At 42.3% G+C, this 23,686-nt stretch overlaps 1 long non-coding RNA gene across 2 annotated transcripts in view; it reads left to right on the top strand.

Moving 5' to 3' along the window:
- Positions 1–23,686, top strand: part of LOC121085548 — a 132,011-nt gene that overhangs the window by 18,983 nt on the left and 89,342 nt on the right. For both annotated transcript variants that reach the window (XR_005827103.1, XR_005827102.1), the window contains exon 3: positions 5,570–5,639. This is a non-coding gene — a long non-coding RNA (uncharacterized LOC121085548). The remainder of the gene's footprint in view (positions 1–5,569; positions 5,640–23,686) is intronic.

Raw genomic sequence — 23,686 nt, 5'->3', positions numbered from 1 at the left:
TTGAATACAGTACATGGCACATTTCCAGCTTCTTTCTAATCAGTCACTGGCTGGCTTTCTTTAAAATTTAATTTAAAATATGAAGTGAGTATTTTGCAGAAGCAGTTAATACAGCCTCAGTCTAGGACTGCAGTCTCTAGAGATTGGGTGGTATTTGTGATCTTTGCTCCTGCAGAGGAAGAATTCTGTGAAATTGTGTTACCCCGTGTTACAAAACTCAGTTTCTTTTGAGCACTTACAGTTTGACTTTTTTTTTTTTTTTTTTTTTTTTTTTTGGGGGGGAAGGTTGACAATAAAGTTGAATTTAATTTGAAGCTTCGGGAGACAGAAGTTTTACAAAAAATAAATCCATAAATGTATTTTTAAAAAATGCAAGGTATTGAGACCATTCTCCTTCCTGTTTTGTTGGCTGAATTAGCTTGAACGTTTGTGCATGAACAGTGTTACTGCACGTTCACAGTGATGAAAAGATTCTTCCTCCGGGGGCTTACTCAGTAGGGCCACAGTCTTGCAACTTGTGATGGGACAGGGAGGTGCTTTTCTCTGTTGTGGGACGTTGGCAATTCATTTTATTGGTTGTGCAAGGCAGAAGTACTTCTAAAAGTCTCCTTTTTATTCCCGCCCCCTTCATGTGAAAGCTCTGCAGTTTGGCCTAAGGGAAATAGGCTACAAAAGGAGGTATCAAAATTTTGCAGCTTCTCCTATAGTGTGTTGATGTTGCTCCTTGAACCCAGCCTGAGGGAGCCATTAGGGCGATCACCTGGCAGCTGACGAGGAGAAGGGGAAGAGTGAAGTTTCCATAGCATGCTCAGACTGTAACAGCCACGGGACCTGTGCTTCTCGTTAAAACACAGCTTCAGAATTACCGTGTTCAAACTTAGTAACACTAAAAATATATATTTACATAATGTTATGTAAGAGTTTTCTAAGTAGTGTATTAAAAATCATGGGGTATTACTTAAAATATTTTAACTGCCTATAACATTTTCTCAGTTAATAGCCAAGTATAGAGATTGTTTGCTTATGGATTGGTTTAAATTAAAAAGTAGACAATACATTTTCTAATGTTATCTTTTTTCTATATATTGATTTTGAATTGAAGTAGACACAAAGATCAGGTCCTTTTTTCTCAGAATCACAGAATGGTTTCGGTTTGAAGGGACTTTAAAGATCATCTAGTTCCACCCCCCACTGCTGTATGCAGGGACACCTTCCATGAGACCAGGTTGCTCCAAACCCCATCCCACCAAGCCTTAATTTTATTCCTAGATTCTCTAGTTAATCCACTAAACACAAGCTAATTTTGTTGTATAATGGTATAACACAAACCATAGACTAAACAATATAGGCATATAAAACTGGTATTGAAGGGGGGGAAAAATAATATATATATACACTGTGTATGTTTTAACTGGAATAAATGCTACTGTCAGGGAAAGGCTGCATTAGAAAATGATTTTTTAAATGCTGAATACTGATGCATAGTAGAACAATGAACTATCCTTAGTATTTACAAAATTACAAATTATCCCAGCATACTAGATATTTGACTTTTTTTAGGCAATCTTTTGTTTACGAATGTTGTGACAGAGGTGGTCATAAAATAACAACAAATGCAGATTTCAGTAGAAATGTCAGCAAATTCTACATGACTTGTAGCTATCAAATGCCTGTGCTACACGTTTTCTGTGTGAATGTACTAAACTGGTTGGTGTTTCATAGACAGCTGCAGTAGAACTGGTATTCGCTAACGTGTTTTTTATCCATGCTCTTGTCTGTTCCACTTAAAGCTACCTGCTGGTGACCTTGTGTTACCAGCTTACACTCTGAGTCTAGAATGGCTTCACCTTTCTCTTCTCGCTCAAGCTTAAGCACAGGCTTCAGTCTTTGAGAGCTCAGTCTTATCATAAAACCCTCAACTCATTTTTGCTGCTTTAGTTTCCACATTGTTCTTCTGGGTGGGAGATGCTCAGATGGGTTTCTTCCTGATTTTGCTCCCAGGTAATGCATGTCAATTTTACTCTGCTGCTGAAACAGTCAAACGTAAAAAGCAAGTAGCGTCTGAAATATACTCACAGTCTCCTAACAAGCCTGAATCTTGTGTCAGGCTTGTGTGTTATATTAAAATCAGGCTGAGCTGAATTTTTGAGATAAGTTTATGTCCCCAAGCAAATATTCTTTTTCTTTTTTATCTACTCAAACCAAGGCGTGTTTTAGTTTTGTGTAATATGTAACGAGAAGAAACTGGGTAGAACATTATATATGAAGACACAGCTACTATGAGTGATATGAATTAAGACTTCGATGGGAGCCGATGTCCTGAGCAGAAAGGACCATGTGGGTATGACTCTTCTCCAGCAGTTTTGGGATCAGTGGGATCTAACGGCTGGCCTGTAAGCTCAACAGTGGCTAGTGATTTAAACCCAGCCTCTTTAAAACCAGTGACTGATAGAATTTGAAACGTCGGAGTCGGGCAAATGATAACAGATAAATGCCAGGAGACCGGCTTATGTGTCTCCCTGCTCGGTTCCTTACAGCCTCTCCTTCCAGGCATCCTGCCTAGCCACGGGGGAAACACCTTCAGCCAGCGCTCGGTTTGGGTTTATCTTGTACCTGCATTCACTGGTACTGTCAGCTGCACGACAAACACTCTGGGCAGTTTTAAGAGTCTTCCTCAGAGATCCACAAACCCAAAGTAGCCTGTTTCTGGTGTGGTAGCACCTTGGGAATGAGGAAGGAAGAAAGTCAGCTTCAGTGTACGGCTGCTGTTAATGGTGAACCCCCTTTTCCTGGGTGAAGAATATGGGGAGTCCTGCAAAGACTGGAGGAGCTGTCTGGGTGTGCAACCAGCACAGGGGGATTAGTGAACTCGGAGGGGGCTTTCCCAGGCTGCCTGGAAAGCCAGGAAGAACTGGTCATGGAATGAAAGGCACTGCAATCCTGAGTATAGGATGGACCCACCTGTCCTTGCTGTATGATTTGAATTGGGTTGAAGTAACTGCATCAGGTTTTTGAAGGCATGGAGGAAGGCATCTTCCACTAATGTGCTCACAGTCTGTAAGAGACCTTTTGCAGAACTGGGAACAGATTTTGGGTCACTTCTGAAAAACAGATCAGCATTGGACTTTAACGAGCAGCCTGTTTGGTTACAGCTGCTGAACACAACATGTGTGCTGCCCTGCATATGGTGAGGCTATATCCAGCTGTAGTTCTCATGGAAATACCGTGGATATTGGAATGGAAGCAGAAACTCCTTTATTTTTGTAGTACTGTAATTCTGAAAGTTTTTTTTCCACCACAGCAGCTCTGTCTCCGTGCCTGCCTCTTAGGAAAGTTTAACACAGTTTGGAACTGTTTTCACTTGTAGTGGAGAAAGGTAAACCCTGAGTAAGTGTAGCCATTTTTTGGAAGGCTAGGTAAGATGCCAGGTGGTCTCGTGTACAATTTTGCCAGGTTTAGACACTGGGGAAAGGATCAAACTGTGGAAGAAGCTGTTGTACTAGAAACTGTATAAATATATACAACTAGCATGTAAAAGTTTTAAATTATTTTTAAATGAGGTCGGATTTGTTTGAGTGAATTACATTTAACAGGGAAAGATGAAAGGTGGTCCCCGCTGCTTAAATGAACACAGTCCAAAGTCTTTTTTTGATCTCTGATGGTATGCTCTCTTGGCATACTCCTGGCTCTGTAGTGAGGAGGTCCTTGCAGCATGCTCCAACTTTAGCCACCTACTGTTGCTTTCTGTTCTGCCTGCCCTGAGCTTCTGGGATCTTTCCCGCTTGGATTGAAGTGTGAACTGAGCATGTGGTATTATTTCTTCTTCCTTTCACTGCCCTAGCTCACCTAGCTGAAGAAAGATGAGAGACATAAACCAAGAAACCTTAGTGGTGTACTAGTGGTGGAGACAGCAAATCCTAGCATCATTTAGGTTGGAAAAAAACTTTAAGATAATAGAGTCCAACTGTTAAGCCAGCACTACCAAGGCCACCACTAAACCCTGTCCCCAAGTGCTGCATCAACGCATTTTTTAAATGCCCCCAGTGCTGATGCCCCCTCCCCGGGCAGCCTGTGCCGGTGCCTGACCACCCTTCCAGGGCAGAAATGTCCCCTCACCCCCACCCTAACCCTGCCCTGGCGCAGCTCGAGGCCGTTCCCTCTGCTCCTGTCGCTCCTTCCCTGGGAGCAGAGACCGACCCCCTGCCCACAGCCCCCTGTCAGGCAGCTGTAGGGAGCCATCAGGGCCCCCCCCGAGCCCGCTCCTCTCCAGGCTGCCTCCCCCCTCAGCCTGTGCCCCAGCCCCTTCCCCAGCCCCTGCCCGGCTCTGGACACGCTCCAGCCCCTCAGCGTCCCTCTGGCATCGAGGGGCCCAGAGCTGAGCCCAGGGCTCCTGGGGACCCTGTACCGCTGGCCTCAGCCCCTGGGCCCGGCCTGCCCAGCCCCCGCAGAGCCCCCTGCCCCCAGCACGTCAACACTGCCCCATCTGGGGCCACCTGCGGCTCATGGAGAGTGCTGGAGGGTGTTCGCAGGTGGGCCTCAGCACTGAGCCCCAGGGAGCACCACTTGTGACTGGCACCAACTGGATTTAACCCCATTTAACTGTTTGGGTCCTGCCATCTAGCCAATGCTTTACCCGGTGAAGAGTATACCCGTCCAAGCCATGAGCACCCAGTTTCTCAAAGAGAATGCTCTGGGAAACTGTGTTGAAGGCTTTACTGAAGTCTAGGTAAAGAAGATTCACAGTCTTTCCTTCATCCACTAATTGGGTCACTGTCGTAGAGGGAAATCAGGTTAGTCAGGCAGGACCTGCCTTTCATAAATCCATGCTGAATCATCCGGTTGCCCCGCATGTGCTGCATGATGGCGCTCAGGGAGAGCTACTCCATAACCTTCCCCAGCACCCAGGTCAGACTGATATGTCTGTAGTTCCCCAGATCCTCCTCCTGCCCTTCTTGCAGATGGGAATCGCATTCCTGAACCTCCAGTCAGCCGGGACCTCCCTGGTGAGCCAGGCTGCTGAGAAATGGTGGAGCGCGGCTCGGCGAGCACCCACCAGCTCCCTCAGTCCCTCGGGTGGATCCCACCCAGCCCCACAGCCTGGTGTGTGTCTCAGTGGTGCAGCAGGTCACTGGCCATTGCCCCTTGGGTTATGGGGGCTTCACCCTGCTCCTGTCCATGTCTTCCAGCTCAGGGGGCTGGGTACCCCGAAAACAACTGGTCCTACTACTAAGGACTGAGGCAAAGAAGGCAGGACATACCTCAGCCTTTTCCTCAGCCTTTGTCACTGTGTTTCCCCCTGCACCCAATAAAGGATGGATGTTCTCTGAAATGTGACTTTCTCTGAAAGCCGTAGGGCACAAATCCCTACTGGGCTTCAGTGCCTCTGCTGTTGTGTCTGTGGTTTTGTGGCTTAATTTCTTTTACACCTCTGTAATGTTACTTTGTTTGGAGACTTTCTCTCCTTCCACTGGCAACATCTTTGTCTCTTCACATCTTATGTGCAATACAGTTTAAAAGCAGAATGTTTTCATGTGATCAGGGGATCGTGATTGTATTCCTCATTTCCTAGGGGCCTGCTCTGAGACCTGTGGGCATGATCCATGTGTGCTACCGACCCTGACTCGAATGGTGTGACAAATGTAAGTATTTTGAAGAAACTTGGCCCTGCAAGCCTCTGTTTGCGCACTTGGAGTTAACAGATGCTTTAATATCCCTGTGTCATGCCCCCCCTTCTGTAATGTGCATACAATGATATCATTCACTTCATCGCACAAAGATGATGTGAAAATGAATCACTTAATGTTTGTAATGCATTCAGATGTTGTTGTGATGATCACTGTAGGAAAACCCACAAGCAAATGAATAATTCATTGTTCAAATCGGGCTCTGAATAGTACACAGTAAACAAGACATGGGACTTCATACTGAATAGTAAGAGTAAGGCCAAATAATGATCGCTGGTTCAATTATCACTTCATTCAGAGTATTGAAAGGGAATGGGATCCTGTGGAAGAAGTGTGGTTGCGTCCTAAGGGATTGTATGTTAGTCTATGATTGCAAAGGATAACAAAGATAAAATAGTTTCTTTTTCTTTTATTTTTTTCTTACTGCCAGTGACCTTTAATACTAGTTATGATGTATGTTTTGGAACAAATATAAAGAGATTTAGGCTTTTTAAACTGTCTAATTTTAAGTCTATAGGTCTTCCCTTACAATGAGGTGATAGTATTTGGGAATCCTAATCTCTTCCTGAATTGTATTTTCATTGTTTCCTGCCACCCAGTGAATCTTTTCATTGTTGGTGCTCAAGCATCAGATGAAGTATATAACACCGTCTCTGGATATAGTTTTTTCATTTGGATTTTATGTCTTGATACAAAATGATCGTAAGAGAAGCTAATGGAAGAGGAGAGTTAAACTTTCCCCTGCGTACCAGCTGCAAGATAAGAGTTGGTTTTGATGGAATCACAGGTACTGGAATAGCTTGTTCCTGTGTTCAACCTTGTGACCTTCCTTCACTTGATAGCTCTGAATGTTTACATTTTGAGGGTGAAAAAGAAAACCAAGGGAGATGTTTGAAGCTACACTACACAAAAATATCTCAATAATTCAGGCTGACTGATAGCTCCTCTAGTAACCAAAGTCACCTACCATTTTTTATAGTCCTAGGGCATGAGCCATCCATAACATATAATCAATTCTGCTCTGCAGATGGAACTGATGTTTTTTTCCCAGGCATCCCCTCCCTACTTCCCTAAGCTGAATCTTTAAAAATCAATTCATGTAATTTGATCAATTTAAAATACTGAATACACTGAGGTAATTATACAGAACTTCTTGCATTTCACTGCTTCCAGGGACAAGACAGCTATTGACAGTGCAGCATTAAAGATAAAGCAGCATTTCCATGAAAACAGTTGTGATTTACATTTGACATTTTTTAAACCTTTTACCTGTTTTTGAAGTAGCTTTTGCGGAATGGTGATTTATAGTTTAAATGAGGGCTTCATCTTTTTCTCTTGAAGTGAACAGTCTTCAGTCTGTTTATCAGTCCCTAAGGATGAATTTTGTACTATAAAACCACCTAAGTGCTGCGCTGTTAGTTTAATTTAGCAAAAGCGTGTGTCACCTCAGCTTTCTGTTTATTTCCAGTAAAAATCTTTTTCCAGGTTTGGAATATACATGTTTAACAAGATGTGGTTAGTCATTACAGTGGTGACGAGTCCAAAATGTGATTTCAGTGGTCACTGACATCCATTGGGTGTTTCCATAAAGCTGTTCATTGAGAGATCATGACCAGTATCAAGGCACTTAGGGAGGCCTCTGTAATTGGCAGAAAGTCCCTTAGGGTCTAATTTTTCAGGAATCCTGAAGTCTAACCATGCTGTCATGTCTTTGGGCCAAGCATATCAGTCACCTTTGGGGGCAGACTGAGATTCTTAGCTTTTTCTTGAGACTACTACCCCTTATGAAATTACCAGCATTCCCAATGAAGTTTGTAAATATGTCCTATTTATTTCTGGTGTAAGGTATCCTTTCTATTTAGATAAGTATTGATGTAAGCTGCATGCATATTTAAAACAATCTGGAACGACCACATACTCAGTTGTTGATGTGCTTTAAGAATGTTGTGTATTTGTGTGAAATTCGTGAATTGGAAATCACTGTTGTACAAGACCTCACAAAACTCAGAAGACCAAATTGTTTTTCTTTTGTGGCTCCTGTCCCCCTGCTTTTCTCCTCTTTGGCTTCACAATTTAAGTGCAAGACCGCTGAGCACAAACATGTCCAAGAGACAGCCGCAGCCCATGATGGTACAATACAACTACTAAGTATGATAAATAGCAGTTGTGGCACACCTGTGTTTAAAAACAAAACCAATTCATGTTTGAAAAGCAATCCTGTATTTGAAGCTCTTGGAACAATTTAATAAAATGCTGGTACTTCAGAATATGAGGGCAAATTTTGTTGAAAACCCCTGCAGAATAGCTGAGTGATTGGAAGCAAATACAGGATATAAAAGGATAAATCTGCATTTTAGGGTTGTAAAGAAATATGAACCATAAGTACATTAGCAAGCTGACAAATGTAATGAAAGGAGGAGACTTATTTTCCTAGATTCCAAAGCTGGCAAAGAACAGTAAACATACCTTTTATGTTTTTTTACTTTAGAGCATGTAATCTTTGTTATTCTATAGCAAATAGAAAACTTGCAAATGATGAACTTATCTTTTGCAAAGATGGGCAAATTATTATGCCTGGAGGTTGATACATCCAGGGCATCGTAAGTGCAGTGTCACTGGCCTTCTACAAGAGAAGAGTTTTGGATGTTAAATGGTATTTGCTTCTGTCTCTGTCAGCATTTTGTTAGGGTCCTGCATAATTTTTAATCTGAGTTCATAGTGAATCTAATACTTCATCCATCTCACAGCCAAAGGTGGATTTCAAAAGGTGGAGCCAAAAGTTTGGAGGTATTTGAAACAACTTATGACGAGATTTGAAGCTTGGAGGCAGAAGGCAGTGAAGTTTAGGTACCTGAAGCAGTGCATGCACCTTTGTCTTCTGATGCCAGTCAGGGTCTGACTTAATTCTTTGCACTTTTTACCCAGGAATCTCAAAGCATGTTATAACTAATGAATTAATCTTGGCAGCAATGTTAAAGATGTATGTAAGCTACTATGTGCTTATTTTAGGCCTTCATGAACAGAAACATAAATCAACTTGTCTTGCACTGCATGCAGAAGTAGTGTCAGGAACAGAAACTAAAGGTCTCATTTCTCCTTGTGCTTGGTTGACCCACGAGTGTGAGAAGGCTCATTCAGGCACGCAGAATTATGCATGCTGTCAAAAGTACTTCTGCACTCCTTCTTTAGCCTACATCCCAAAGAAAACATGACTTTTCCTTTTTTTTTGTTTTTTTTTGGTTTTTTTTGTTCCTTCCCCTCCCTGCCCCCTGCCTCATCTCTTCCCCCAGTAACCTTTCCTTGTCTTATCTAATTACAGGAGGGATGGGCAGGGCTGGAGGTGGAAGCACTAAAAATGTTATGAGATAAGGGACTGGCTGGAGAAGGAAGATCAGTTAGTCCTTTCTGAGAGATGTGGGTGCCTACCATGTCTCTGCTTTGTTTGACCTGAGAACTTGGCTGAACGTCTTCAACCATGGCTCAGGATTTACCATAGTAGGGGCTGCCTCTGTGCCCAGCCGGCAGTTAGGTGGTGGGGAGGGATGTGGGGGGACATTTTCGAAATGATGTCACTGGGAGAAGGGTTGCTGGGAATTTGAATTGGCCATATATTAGAATGAAACTTAGGTTTTATTACTGGCACTGCTTACAGAAGAACTTGAAGCTATTCTTTCTGTCTGTAATAATTCTAGCATACTTGGGAAAGTAGTGTTAGAATTTTCAATAGCTTGGCAATTAAAAAACCCTCATTTTATTTCCAGCTACAGTTGATAAAAGCAGAAACTTATATAAAATATCGGAGTCTAAGTCCTTTCAAGGGAGTGTTTCTTTAAATAAATACATAACAGCATCTCAGACTCCAAGAGTAGGGTTATTTTTGGTTGGTGTGGTTGGTTGGTTTTTTTTTTTTTTAATCTTCTAAGTAAGTGTCCTTTGCAGTTATGTCTTTCATCTCATGGGAACTGCCTGCTCCTTCTTTTAATCCCAAAACACCATCAAAGTCAGTGGGAAACAAACAAACAAACAAATATATATATCTGCAACCTCCAAAATAAAAGCTCAGTGTATTGTGATTGAGATAGGCTCATGTCTTATGCTGGTACTTTTACATTTTGTATAAAGAAAGATGGAGTCTTAGAAGAAAGTAATTTTGGGGGTTGGACATTTTAACTGCATTTGTATATAGATGTAGAAATCTTGTCCTTTCCACCAAGACTCACACATGAAACGTGTGAGGAACATGTGGGGTGATGCCTGATCTTGCCCTCCATGGGAATAGAATATTGTAGCTCTTTGGTGTAGAAGGAATCAGAAGTGTGTATCAGAAACATCTCCCCTGTCCGTTTGGAAAAGAAAAATTGAGACTGTCCTCCTTCCACCCCCCAGGAAAATCCACTCACTGGATGGTCCTTAGTCTGAGTGAGCTCTCAAGGTCATTACAGTAATTTTTTGAAGCCTGGGGCCTTAGTATTCTTATAGATAGTAGCATCAGGCCCAGTATCTCCTCGTCCACAATTTTTGTTTGGCTTCTTGCAATTTACATCCCATTGTCCACTAATATTTTCTGCGTTCCTTTAAAATAAATCAAATAACACTTCCTATGTTGGCTCTGGACTTAATAAAAATCAGACATGCAGCATTTGGGACTCTTAAAATAACACATTTTAATACAAAGATGTGAGATATCTTTTGAAATCTGTGGTGGATGTTTGTTTCCTGCTGGGCTTAATTTAGGAATCTAGAGCTAGCATTAAACCAAGGGGAAAAATGTTTGCTCTTTCATCTGTGTGCCACATCCCATCCAAAATCACAAACAGCTCCTTTAAATTTCTGATCTTTGTCCCCTGCTGGATGTGCATAATACACATGCCTGTCTGACATGTGAGACAGCCAGAGCCTTTAAAAAAAAAAAATGAAAAATTGCTAAGCCCTGCTTAAGTTTCTTGTCTTAGGCCTCATAACCATCTGCAGTTTAGGAGAATGACAAGTGTCTGGATCTGTTTTGATTTAATAAAGATGCAGCTTTTCCTCTTTCTGAAGAAAATTCTTTCTTACCAAGTCAAAACTCTTGATTTTATTGGTAAAACAAAACACAGGTAGAACTGCTTGGGGAATAATTACCTTCCTCATAACAGGGGACCGTGTCCCTTGTTTTCATACTACCTCTGAATACAGAAGTAAGTATCTTCCGACATATGTCACCTTAAAATTACAACATTTACTAAGGTCAAACCCAACTGTGACTCTCAGTGTTTAACACCTGGCCACTTAGCTCTCATAAACCCCAGCACATAACGCGCAGAAGGACTTCTGGTGTTGTGCAAGCTTGTATGAAACGACATGGTTTCAGATGTTCAACTGCCTGGATCACATCAAACAGCTGGGATGGGAGTTTAAAGAAAGTTTCCACTCATTGTTTCATAAAAGTCCATCTTTGTTTGAAAAAATCATCTTGGGCCCATTGTGCTATAATAGAGATTACACATGAAAAGCATCTTTTAAAAGAATGTTATTAAATTGTAAAATGTAACGCTGAAAAGTTTGACGCTAGAATCAAACTTGGTCCTGTAATCTCAGTTGGTACGTTGTATGTAGGCATTATGATACAGATTTTAATTATGTGCTTGCATCTTTTTTTCTCTGTAGTTTCTCTGCCTCATTTACATAAACATCCCTTCTCACCTCTCCCTTCCCTCAAACAGAAAGCGCTCTTTAAACTGGCAAGCTATTTGATGTTTTGTTTTCTCTTTATGAAGTATATGAACAAGTTGCACTAACTGGATGCTGTTCCAGCCCTGATATGAGGGCAAAATAATTAATTTTATCCTGCAATTCTCTGTGGTACTTCAGTTGAGGAGCAGAGAGACCCTGTATAACCTAACAGTGTTTTTTTAGTTGCAGTGGCAAGACAAGCCCTGTCAGCGTAAACTTCGAGAATTTTTGGGTTGAAATTTATTTTTACAAGGTGTGTCTTCACAATTTTTAGTTTCTAGCAGGTAGAGAGATCTGGGAAAATAAAATTCAAAAAGCAGACATGTTCCCAACAAACAAACGTTGACATGCTGCCAGTTCCTGATCCAAAGCAAGCGTGTTCTAAAGCTTCCCAAAGGAAAGGCCACCAGGATTTTACAGTGTGTATTCTTCAATTCATTTGTTTGTGAAAAGTAAAGTTTATGTTTATAGGAAAGGAAAATTTCGGCCCAAACAGTTTAATTTTGCTGGAAACTGGGTCTTTGTAACTAAAAATATCTGGCCCGCTTGGTAATGGGGGAAGCTGTTTAGATAAAAGTATTGGGTTTGTACAAGGCTGAGAAAGTGTATTAGAATGTTGATTTTCCTTAAAATGGCACGTTGTTAGCCTGTCTAAAATATTCTGTGTGTAGCAGACAGTATTCAGCTGTGCTGTCCTGGTAAGAGTAGGCTGGCCATGAACATCAGTTATGGCAGCGTGGGGCAGAAGGAATGGGGCTATGCTGGGCAAGCTGGTTTGGGTCATGCTGATCCTGAGCTCTCCATCCTGGTGGATGCATTTACAGGTATGCCTTGGGCCTGACCTGCATTCATATTTCAGATTCCTGTGTGCGCCTTTATATAATCACACTTTTCTTTTTTACTCAGAAACAAACTAGAAATTATTCTGAAGCAGTGTGAGAGCTCATTGTTAAAACGAGATTGTTTACTCAATGGTCTTCAAAGCTCACCTTGTCAATAGGGATTTCAGGGTTTTTCAGAGCACTTTTCAAAGACCCTAAACTTTGGCTAACACTTAAGATCAAAAGAAGAAATGAAGGACTATTTCTGTGGAGAAGAGACTTTGCTTTCTTGCACTTTATCTGTCTTCCAAAGCCTTGGTATCAACCTTAAGCAAAGCGATGGAGCTTGAAAGGAGCAGACGTAGCTCAGCCTCTGTTAGAAGGGACTGCTCCCCAGCATCTCCCCACCTGGTACTCTTAATTAAAAAGTTGTTTTAACCATAATGTACTTCAAAAAGTCCACTCACTTAGCCTCCTTTCTTTTTCCCCTGTACTGGGCACACGTCATTTCATGACTGAGAGGTGAGAATACGTCTCATCTGCAAGAGGGAGGGTGGTGTTTTTGCGATCTCTTTGGCAAATTAAAAGAAAATAATGGAGTGGAGAGAGTTTAGTTGTAAGCACCACAAAGATACAGGAGAAGAAACTCAGTGATGATCTCAGTGATGTGATGTTGTATCTGCCAAACCATTTTGCTGATCTCGTTGTGGTACACTATGCTTATACTTTATGTCAACTTGTGATTTTGCACGATGACACTTAATCTCAGGTAGACAACACTTCACTCGTTCGGCAGTTGAGGTGGAAAGGTAAGCATCATGAACGGGCTATTCAAGAGCCAGCTCTCTTGCTTATCGTAGCAGTGAGCTGTCACAAGGCTAAAGTGTCCTGATGATTAGTTGTCATTAGAATATTACCTCTGATAAGGGTCTGTGTTTGATCAGTTATATCATCACCGGTACGGTAATACCTGAAAATGGTGCCAAAGTGGTACACAACACAATTCTAAACATACAATGAACTGTTTATTTACAATAAAGGCAAACTAATTTATCATATAAACAACCTGAACCCCCATAGTTACTATTATTGTCTTTTTGACATATTTGTTCAATAAAAGCTGTCCTTTTGATTGTTTTTATAGGAAGATAAGCCAGAAGAAAAAATTCTAGGCTGGGGGTAAAACTTTCAGAAATGCCAAATTTGATTAAAAACTTGTAGGGCCAATGTTTTATAAAAAGTTGGGTCGTTGAAGGCTGTTTCACTGACTTCCAGTGAGATGTGTTTCTGACCTTGGGTCTGAAGGAGAGTCTTAAAAGCTAAAATGTTTTGGGAATTTTGAAAGTGCTACCTTCGATCTTTATATGTTGTAATGAGGCCAAATTTTAGGCAATGAGAACCAATGAATGTTGTCCTGGCTGTATGCGTTCCTACTTGTAGTTTAGTTGGAGGCTAGGAAACACGGCTCTGAAGTGTGGGGAAAGCACGAGGCTAGTATTAAATACACAAAATCGATACAGGCATCCTTGTATGTATAATGATCTTAACGTCACTTTTATCTTTAGAATTCTCAAAGTATGTCAGGTGAATTATACATGAAATTTTCATGTAATTTAACTTCAGTGTCACGTGTGTAGTTGAAAATGTGGGTGTCTGCATGGCTGTAGTAGTTATTTTTACTGTAGTATTTCCTATACTTAGAATTGGAAATAGGGAGGCAATTTTAGCTGCTGTAAATGTAAAATTTTTAAGTTTTTAATGAGTGCTGTCTAGATTTTTGTTCATAACTGACACTTTTGGTTTTATTGCATGTTTTCTTAACTTAAAAAATCCCAACCCACCATGAACTCTTAGCTTCAGTTTTTCAAACGGTTGCGTTTTTGTCCTAATAAGTTAATTTCTTCTCTTGTACGCTAGTAGTTGTTATGACATATATTCTCTGTTCCAGGGCTTCACTGCTTATTGCTTTGATGTGTCTTATAAAAAAGTCCAAAGAGAGACGAGAACGTACTTGACTGATACAGTGATGCATACAGCCAAATATGACCAAAATGAAACTGGCAGTGGTTATACTTCTGTCTTTTACTGTGGTATTTATGTACCATAATAGCATTTCAGTTTCTCCTCATCACCAATATTCTTAAAATTGTTGTTGTAGACAGTAGGCCAGCAAGCAGGAGATGTGACAAAGCTGTTTATGTAATCTATATAGCTGGGATCTTCTGGATTAGGTCTCTACAACTACTCCTCTGGGTTAGGTGTTTGGCTTTCAGCCCCATACCTTCGTTAAATGTACAAGTACAGCTCATGTTCATCTTTTGCCTATGATGAAATACTCCAAGTTTTACAGTTCATGTGCGCGCAAATGGTTCCTGTAGGTCTCTGATACGTCATGGCTGGCTAGGCGTAGGTTTGTGTTCACTTGCCACCCAGACTGATAGAAACAAGGGCAGAGGCCCACAGTTAAGTATTGCCGCTTGGGCGGCAGGGCGAAAGAAATCATACTATGCAGAGGTTACTGACTGAGCCCCACAGGAAGCGCACACGATTTAAGAGATATTTTATATTTTACTTATGAAGGTGTATAAATGTGCATAACTTATAAGTCACTTTTCAGCTGGATAAAGTCCAATAGAGTCAAAGAAAAACACTAGTAATTTACCTCAATTGGTAACTTTATTTCTTTCCCACCCACCCCAAATAAAAAAAGTGCACCTCAGGTGGTTGTTGAGGACGGATATGTGACTTCTACTCTGGCATGGTGAAGGAGAAAAGGGTGGGAATCAGAAATGACTCTGCCTCTCTGGGGTGATTGAGTGGGATCTTCTTAACTACCCCTTAACTTCATTCAGCTGCTCCCATTGTTTTCTACATTAATGTGCTCTTATATTGCCCTTCAAGCAGCAGAAAAATATGTTTAACAAAACATTAAGTTATTAATAACAGTTTGTATCCTTTTGCCTTTGGGATCTTTTTGTCCGTTAAAATTTTCCTGATTTTTATTTTTTAAATTTTTTATCGCTAAATATAATTTTCATGAAAGTTTTGGAGAAATCCAAATACAAGGCCAATTTTGTGATATTCCATGCTAAAAATTCCAGATGCTTTGGGTAGAATGTGCTACTAGAAGTAGCAGTGCCTGTGCTGTGTTTGTGACATTGGAGAACAAATAAGAGTCATCGTGAGGTGTGCAGAATTGTTGTCAGCAAAAAAATTAGTAGATTTTTGGGTAACTTTTAGTTCTGTGTGCTGTTTGCCTGGTGCTTCTCAAGCCTTTGCTTTGAAAATACAGAGATTGCATTTTTTGACTGAGTATTTTACAGATTTCTGGTTAAATATGTTTTAATGAATGTTTGGCTTTCATTACCATAAGTTTACCTTGTCTCGATTTCCAAAGCATCATTCATTCTTTGTGTTCTTTTTGCCTTGTCAATGGAAAAACAGATTAAAAAAAGGAGAAAAGGTTGATTGCCACGAAAGAACAAATAAGAAAACTAATGAAAAAGTTGATTGAGGCATTTTTCGGCTGACCTGTGTAAGCAGTATTTTAAAAGTAGTACCATATAAAGTGAGTGAATCCAGCTGCGACATGTTTTTCAATGGTTCTAGAAAGACTTTAGGTTCATTGTCATTAAACAGTTTCCTTAAATGGGGATGGGGTTTGGAATGGTGGTTTATAAATATGCAGATGTACTTAAGTCCAATAACTGTCAAGCATTTGCATGTTAATGAAGTGTTACTGCACTAGCTAGCCAGAACTATGGAGATAGGATTTATCCCGAGAATCTCAAGGAAACTGCCATGCAATGTAAAGAGAAGGTACTGCTCCTATTGACTGGCAGGGACGTTGGTCGCTATTGACACTTATTTTCTTGTATTCTACCAGATGCACAGTAAAACTAAGTTCCTGGTCTCTCCAACCCTTCTGTTTTTTCACCAAAATTGATTTATTTTGAGGGCAGAAATGAATATCCTTCTTCCTCAGATAGACAGCAGAACTCATGAGGGAATAATTACGAGTCTAATTCAGCTCTTTTAATGACATCAGCTGAACGATTCTTGGATTCAAAGTCCCGAATGGGTTCCTAAGCTTTTTAACTCTAAGCTTCTAGGCTGAAATAGTATGACTTTTAAATTTTGTTTTCATTGGAAGATCAAAGAAATTACTGCAGTATTAATTAACTGTGTGTATGTCTGTTTGCGTAGCCTGCTGAAAGAAATTTGTGTATTTAATAGCATCCATTTGCTGGGTGAGATAAGGAAGGGAAAGAAGGCTGGTATGTTGGGCCTATAGAATGAATTGTCTGCAGGGCTGACAAAGGCTTCTAGAATTTGGTCATCCATGTATGTATTCTCTAGAAGATTCTTCTGTCAGATCTAATCTGATAATCCTGACATGAGCTTTCCTGATGGGCTGGATTCCAGATGGATTACTTGGTGTCACTATTTGTTTTATCTCATGTGGATTTGGAGCACGTGTTTATTTTGTGCAATATTTATAAAGATACACAGTTTGGGAATGTGGAGGGAATGATATGTTTCAACGTTGTTTTCTTTTTGGTAAAGTAATAGCATCCATAGCTTTCCTTTGTGTAACGGTGCAGTGAAGGAGTGCAGCTGCCCTCTTTGTATGACTAAAAGCTCACTCCTGCCATCAGGGCAGGCCAGGCGTACCTTCTACCTGTTCTTCACTATCAAACAGAAATTATGCAAAGGTAAATACAGTAGGCATCCAGAACCAATTTAGTTCCTGCCTTAATCCTTTCTCTGTATTGAGGCTGCAAGTTTTGAATGGTCTGCTCTTTATTTGTCAATAAGGATTGCAACCGAGAAATGTGTTTTAAAACTCTGTCTGGGAAAAGCAGGTAGAGAAAATGGATGTTGAATGTAAGAAGCAAGTGGATATCATGTGGTCTGAGTGGAACGTACCGATCTTTCACTTCAGACACACGCATGTGAGGAAAAGCTGTGGGAGTCTGTAGCACAGAAGGGTTAAATGCACCGCTCTGGGACCGCTCCTCCAGGCTGAAGTTACAGCGGAGTGGTTCGTGACAATGAAAGGTGTAGTTGCATACATGAAGATATACTTCATTTAGCAAGCACAGGTTCTCATAGCAATACAGATGTGTCAGCATGGGTTTTGGTGCTGCTGGTAACCCGGGTGTGCAGGCTTTCCAGGAACCTGGGGCTGTAAGGAAGGCTGCCATGCCGCGTCTCTGCCATGTGCATAGTTGGAGTCAAACTGGTGTTAACAACGCACCATTACTTGCTCAGTTATTTCACACCTCTGCCTGGATTAGCAATTCATCTTTCGAAGTATTTCTATAGCTTAAGGTACCATCTACACCTGATTGTAACACAGGTGCTTTTGAAGGGGTGCCCTGGCAGATGGGAACCAAGTGGATGCTACGAGAAGGGATAACTAGTGCAACGACAAGGTCTGGGCTTGGCAGCCTGCTGCTGCTTTGGAAATTTAAGGCAAAGGAGAATGGCACGTTAAATCAGGGGGTCGCTAGTCCAGCTTACTGCTCAAGGCAGGGACAGCTATGGGATGAGGCCAGTTTGCTCAGGGCTTTATCCAGCTGGGTCTCAAAAACCTGCAAAGATGGAGATGGCACTGCACCATATCTCTGGACCTATGTTACACCGCTCGTCTACCCTCATGGGGAAAGATCTCTCCATACAGCTGGTCTGTAAACACCTCCTTTCAGCTTACGCTTGTTGTCTTTTACATGCTACCGCTGTGAAGAGCCTGAGTCATAACAACTTCGTAGGCACAGGGAGTTCCTGTTCCAGCCCTGAAGCACTCCTCTCCAGGATAAACAAGCCTTGGTTCCTTAGCCTCTCTTCACAGGGCAAGTACTCCCTGACCATCTTGGTGATCATCTGCTGACCTGCTCCTGTTAATCAGTGTCTGTCTTGCATTGGGGGGCCCAAAGCTGGGCACCAGTATGTGACCTAGTATAGAATCATTCAGGTTGCAAAAGACCTTTAAGATCATCCAGTCCAACTGCTAACCCAGGACTGCCAAGTCCTTCTACTAGTAAGTAGAAGGAGGATAATTGCTACCTTTGAGCTCCTGGCTGTGCTCCTGCTCATGCAGCCAGGAGCTGTGGCTGGCTGCTGCCAGAGCACGCTGCCGGCTCATACTCAGCTCACCATCCACTAGGACCCTCAGGGCTGCTCCCCAGCCACTTTGTCCCCACACTATATCACTGCAAGGGCTCCCTCTGAGCCCAGTCATCCACCCAGTGGTTTGCTGATCAGGATATGCATCCATTCAAACCATAATGTCCCAACTTGGATGCAAGCATATTGTGGGAGACGGTGTTGAAAGCCTTGCTAAAACTGAGGTAAATCACATCCAGTGTTCTGCCTTTGTCCTCAGATCCAGTCATTTCATCACAGAGAGCAGTCAGCTTGGTCAGACATGATTTTTATCCTTGCTCAGCCCATGCTTGACTGTTCCCAGCCAGTTTCTCCATGGGCTCAGAGATATGCTTCAAGAGGACCGACCCCCTTCATGTGCTTCCTACAAAGCCAAGTGAGGCTGACCAGCTGGCAACGCCCTGGGTTGCCCTCTTGGTTGTTTCTGGAGGTGGGTGCAACGCTCACCTTTTTCCAGGTGTGAGACAGTTGTGCTGCTCCCCGTGACTTTTCAAAGGCCAGATGCTTATTGTGTGCAGGGGGCTGAGGGGTGCTTTAACACACAGCATGTGAGGGAGTGAGCCCGTGGAGTGCTACTGCAGGAGATGCTAGTGTACTGTGACAGTACCCATGGGTGCAGCCCATCTCCCACGTCCTTACAGCAGCTGTGTTGCTGCTGTGCCACAATGATGACTGCTTCTGCTGCACTGAGGTAGAGCAGAACTGAACGGCTTGTTTGCATGCTGTCACAAAATGCCCTTGGCTTCTTCTTAGTTTCCTTTTCCTTGCTGTGCTGTAGGGGAGAGAACTCCTGTGCTGGCAACACACTAAGTTGGTACCTGGTCTGATCTGCTCAGAAATAGGGCAGAGGAGTTGTGCAAAGCAGCACAAAGAGAGAGCACCCTGACGTTTTGCTGAGGAGAAACATTAAAAACATGCCCCCTTCTAGTTCTTTTTCTACTGTAAAGGTATTGTTTGTTAATTAAAAACAGTTGTAGGTCTCTGCCTGCTTGTTGAAGGCAGCGTGCCCGTACACTGGCTCTGGGTCAGGAGCCGGGCTCCAGGAGGAGCAGGCTGTGCTCGCCTGCTGCCTGCCAGCGGCCTCTCTGGTCCCATTTCTGCAGGAACAAGTGTTGGATCAGCGAATGGGATGTATGTGAGAATAATAACAGGCAAATATTGATTCACTGGATACCCGAGCTACTTCTGTGGTTGCAAGCTGTCTGCCTTCAGCTGCATGCCTTACGTTGTACCCGATACATAGCTCTCCTGCTCTGCCGCCTTATGCTTATTGTGTGCAGAGGGCTGAGGAGCACTTTAACACACAGCACATGAGGGAGTCGCCCGTGGAGTGCTACTGCGGGAGATACTAGTCAACCAGCGCTCCCTCCAACCTGTTCCTTGCGCTACTGCTAGCCTAGCACCTTGACTGTGTTGCATTCGTTAATTTTGCAGTCTCAGAAGAAGGACTGCTGTTGTGTCCAGCATCTCCCAGAGGGGTGGAGAAAGCAGAAGGCTGCTAGAGAACTGGGGAGGCTATTATTTGTATATTTATTTGTATATTTTTTATATATATATACACAAATATATTGTATATTTGTAATATAACTGATCCCTTTCATTCTCCCTCCCTTCAAAAAAAAAATAATTCCTACCTCTTCATGATTAGTGTTGTGCAAAATGTTGAATTCATCTGTTTGGGCACAAAGCGGGGGGAAAATCCACTCTGACAAGAAAATTGTGTGGTGTGTGATTTTAGACGTTAGACTGAAAATCTTCTGATCACGGATCATTTTCTAGTGTAACTCCAGGCCTACAATTAGAGTGGCAGTGGTGCTTAAAAATCCTGACCTTACTGTCCCACAAATGTGGATTTAACTCTTACTACTATCTAGATAACACCAGAATTGTTGGGTCTGTCTTACTATATCAGACGCTGAGCAACAGCTGGATTCTTTTCCATTGACCTCTTACTAGATGAACTTCTTTTTTTTAAACCTAGTCAGCTTTTTGTTTTATACATCCCTAGACACTTTTCATTTTGTGGTTTAATTACATTATGAATAGAAAGGAATTTAACTTTCCAGGAACAAGGGTTAAAACAGAGTTTGCACCTGAGGAAGGGAAGTTAATGTTGTGCCTATCAAGCAGCAACAGGATGAAAATCCCAGTGCCTACCAGTGATGTATTCTGTTGCCCTCACCATCCTGTTAGGAAGCCCTCCCAGGGCTCAGTGAGCTCCTGAGAGCTATGTCTGTTTGTGTAATTGTTCTTTCTGACCTTCCTTTCCTTTACTTTTTTTTTTTTTTAATTTTATTTGCATCTTATTAATTGCTCTCTGGATCCTAAGGCTGCTAAATACAGCTTGTCACACTGACTGTATGTGCCAGAGAAGCTTTGGCTTCTTCAGTTTGGCCAGCTTCAAACTGCCCCCCTTGTTCAAACCTGCAGTTGGCTGTTGATGTGGTCTGGGGAAGCCTCGCTGATGGGTGATGTGTCCTCTCCTTGCGAGCACACAGCTGGATCAGCAAGGGGCATGGGGACCTTTTGGCTTTTTCCACGAGCTGGGGAAGAGTTGCTTCTGCAGTCTAGGATCCCTCTATGCATTGGTACCTTCTTGCACTGCCCTCCAGCTTCTGCAGCACTGTTTGATTGCAGCGTGCTGCTGAAATTGCTCGTCTGGCAGAGCTTGTTGCTTGTGGTATTTTTTTTTTTTTTTTTAAGGTTCCTGGGTGCTACTGAAACAGACATCAGACACTTGCTGTACTGAAAATCTCCATGCAAATGTCAAAGATCTTGTCTCTTAGAGTTTTTCTGTTTAAAAAAGTAAATGTGTTTCCCAGTATAAAATTTTCTAGAAAATTAGGTCTTGACTTATTTCTACATTTACCAACTCAAATCCTTTTCAGAGCAGTAGTAATGGCCAGAAGTCAATTTCTGTAGTCAGAGCGTTATTGCCATTGCAAGCAGAGGATGCCTTAGTTTTAGGTTGTGTAGCTTGAAAAAAAACTCTTGCTTTGACTCTTCTTGTTGTCATTTATAGTTGTGCCCCCATACCAAATGGTGATGGCTTCAGTTGTCTGCTTTACTTACAGACCTGCTGTGTATCAAAACAAAAGGAATCTTTTTTCCCCTCAGCATGCTGATACTTCCTGACAACAGTATTGTGACCAGGACATAAACTCATTAAAAGCCCTGAATTAGTTCTTAACCAATGTTTATACAATAGCTCAATACAAATTATGTTTACACAACAGCATAATGCAAAACTGCTATTTTCATTTCAACAAATTTGTATACGCTGTGCAGACCACAGGATTTGTGGGAAGAGGATGCCTTGGAGAAGAATCCAGCATAAACTGGCCATTGGTGATTGAGCTGGAACAGAAACCTTTGGGTTAAATTGACTTGATTTTTTTTTTTTTTTCTCCAGGAGGTGTGGGCTGCTGAACATTTTTTAAGGAATGCTTTTCTCAGTGGCACGCTTGCCTAGAGGTGGCCTCCTCCACCTTACTCTTGCTAGCCATCCCTTCAGGCTGAGCGTGCGGGTGTGTTAGGCAAAGTGAGCAAACACATCCACAGACCACAAGCACAGCGTGCCACACCGGATCGGCCACAGCCAGCAAACAAGCTCAAGGCAGCCCTGATTAGTAAAAAGTCTACCAAGCTGGGACTGGGCTCCTCAGGAGACAAGTTGACTCTTTATTACCTACTGAGAGGGTGAGATACCCCGAGGGCTGCTGTCCTGGATCAACTGAATGTGCTGGTGCTGTGACACCCTTTGCCAACTCCAGACATGTTTGGTACTTAGGGCATGTCTCCATACTGTTTTGCTTATCCTGAACCTTCTGGAAACCGTATGTCTGTGACTCATGGGGCATCAAGCCCAGGGTAATCAGCTATGTTGACAGGCAGAGTATATTTTATCAGGCTTAACGCCACCTTCATGTGGTCATGCCGTTTCCAGAATACTTTGTGTGGATGTGCCCATAATCAGAGGAGCTTAAAGTGACTCTGAATTTGTCTCTGTCCAGTTCAGACTGTGTGACCTTTAAAGAGACTGCAAAGCAGTATCTCCTTTTCCCTCTGTGCCCCAAAGGCCAGTTCAGGACAAGGAGGTTTTGAAGGGACACAAGACAAGTAGAGCCAAAGTAAGCACCAGGAAGGAAAGAGGAGAGGAAGAAACAGAAATAGCAATGGAAATCTGTCAAGTACAGAGAAGGCCCTTTTTGACACACTCTGTTTCTTACAACACTTAGCATACGCTTAGGTACAACGGTAAAAGGAGCCTTTCTGACCCCATGAGATGTTATGTTTGCATTTTTAGTATGCTCCTGCTGGGAAGATTATATTCCATGTTTGAGCTATGGCAAACTGGAATTGTTTTGTAGGAACCGTATTATTTAACAAAGGTGTTTTTTAAACACTGAAATGTTTTACTGCTTGTTCTCACCTAGGTTCATGTATTTTAAAATAAAATAAAGAAAAAAAAGCAAAGCAAAAGGCAGCGTGAGTGTGCTGCAGGTGTGCTACAGGGTTGCCTGGATGACTAGCCCTCCCAGTTTGGCTAGCTACTTTCTGAGAGCATATTGAACACATGCTCTAGTGCTGTTCAAAGGCCCCATGAGAGGCAGGAGCTGATTGAAAGCTCTCAGTTATGCTGAAGTGGGTGGCCAAAGTGCTGGAATTGAACAGCTGCTATAAACCTGCTGAACTTTGTTGTTTATAAATTATTTTGCATGCCATCTGGAAGGAGAACGGTGCCACGGTTTACAAAAGCTGTAGCTGAGGTTCATGTTGAGCAGTAAGTGTGAAATATTACTAAGTGATTATCAGATTTTAAAGGTTTCTCTAAGTGGCTTAAAGACAGATTCTTAGGTTAGAGAGGTTTTAAATGAAACATGTCACCAGCATTTCTTTCCTTGCAATGTGTTTATCTAAGTTACATTTGTGTTTCCTATTAAGTCCTTAACAGTACCCAGACGCCATAGAATTTTCATAGAATCCTGGAATGGTTTGGGTTGGAAGGGACCTTCAAGGCCATCTAGTTCCCACCCCCTGCCACTGGCAGGGACACCTTCCCCTAGACCTGGTTGCTCCAAGCCCCATCCAGCCTGGCCTTGAACACTGCCAGGGATGGAGCACCCACAGCTGCTCTGGGCAGCCTGTGCCAGTGCCTCAACACCCCCACAGTAAGGAATTTCTTCCTAATATCTAATCTGAATCTGCCCTCTTTTGGTTTAAAGCCATTCCCCCTTGTTCTGTCACTACAGGCCCCTGTCAGAAGCCCCTCTCCAGCTTCCTGGTACCAGTATTTTAGGT

Source organism: Falco naumanni, chromosome 3 (assembly GCF_017639655.2).
Source record: "Falco naumanni isolate bFalNau1 chromosome 3, bFalNau1.pat, whole genome shotgun sequence".
Lineage (NCBI taxonomy): Eukaryota > Metazoa > Chordata > Aves > Falconiformes > Falconidae > Falco > Falco naumanni.
This window is presented reverse-complemented; position numbering and strand designations above follow the sequence as displayed.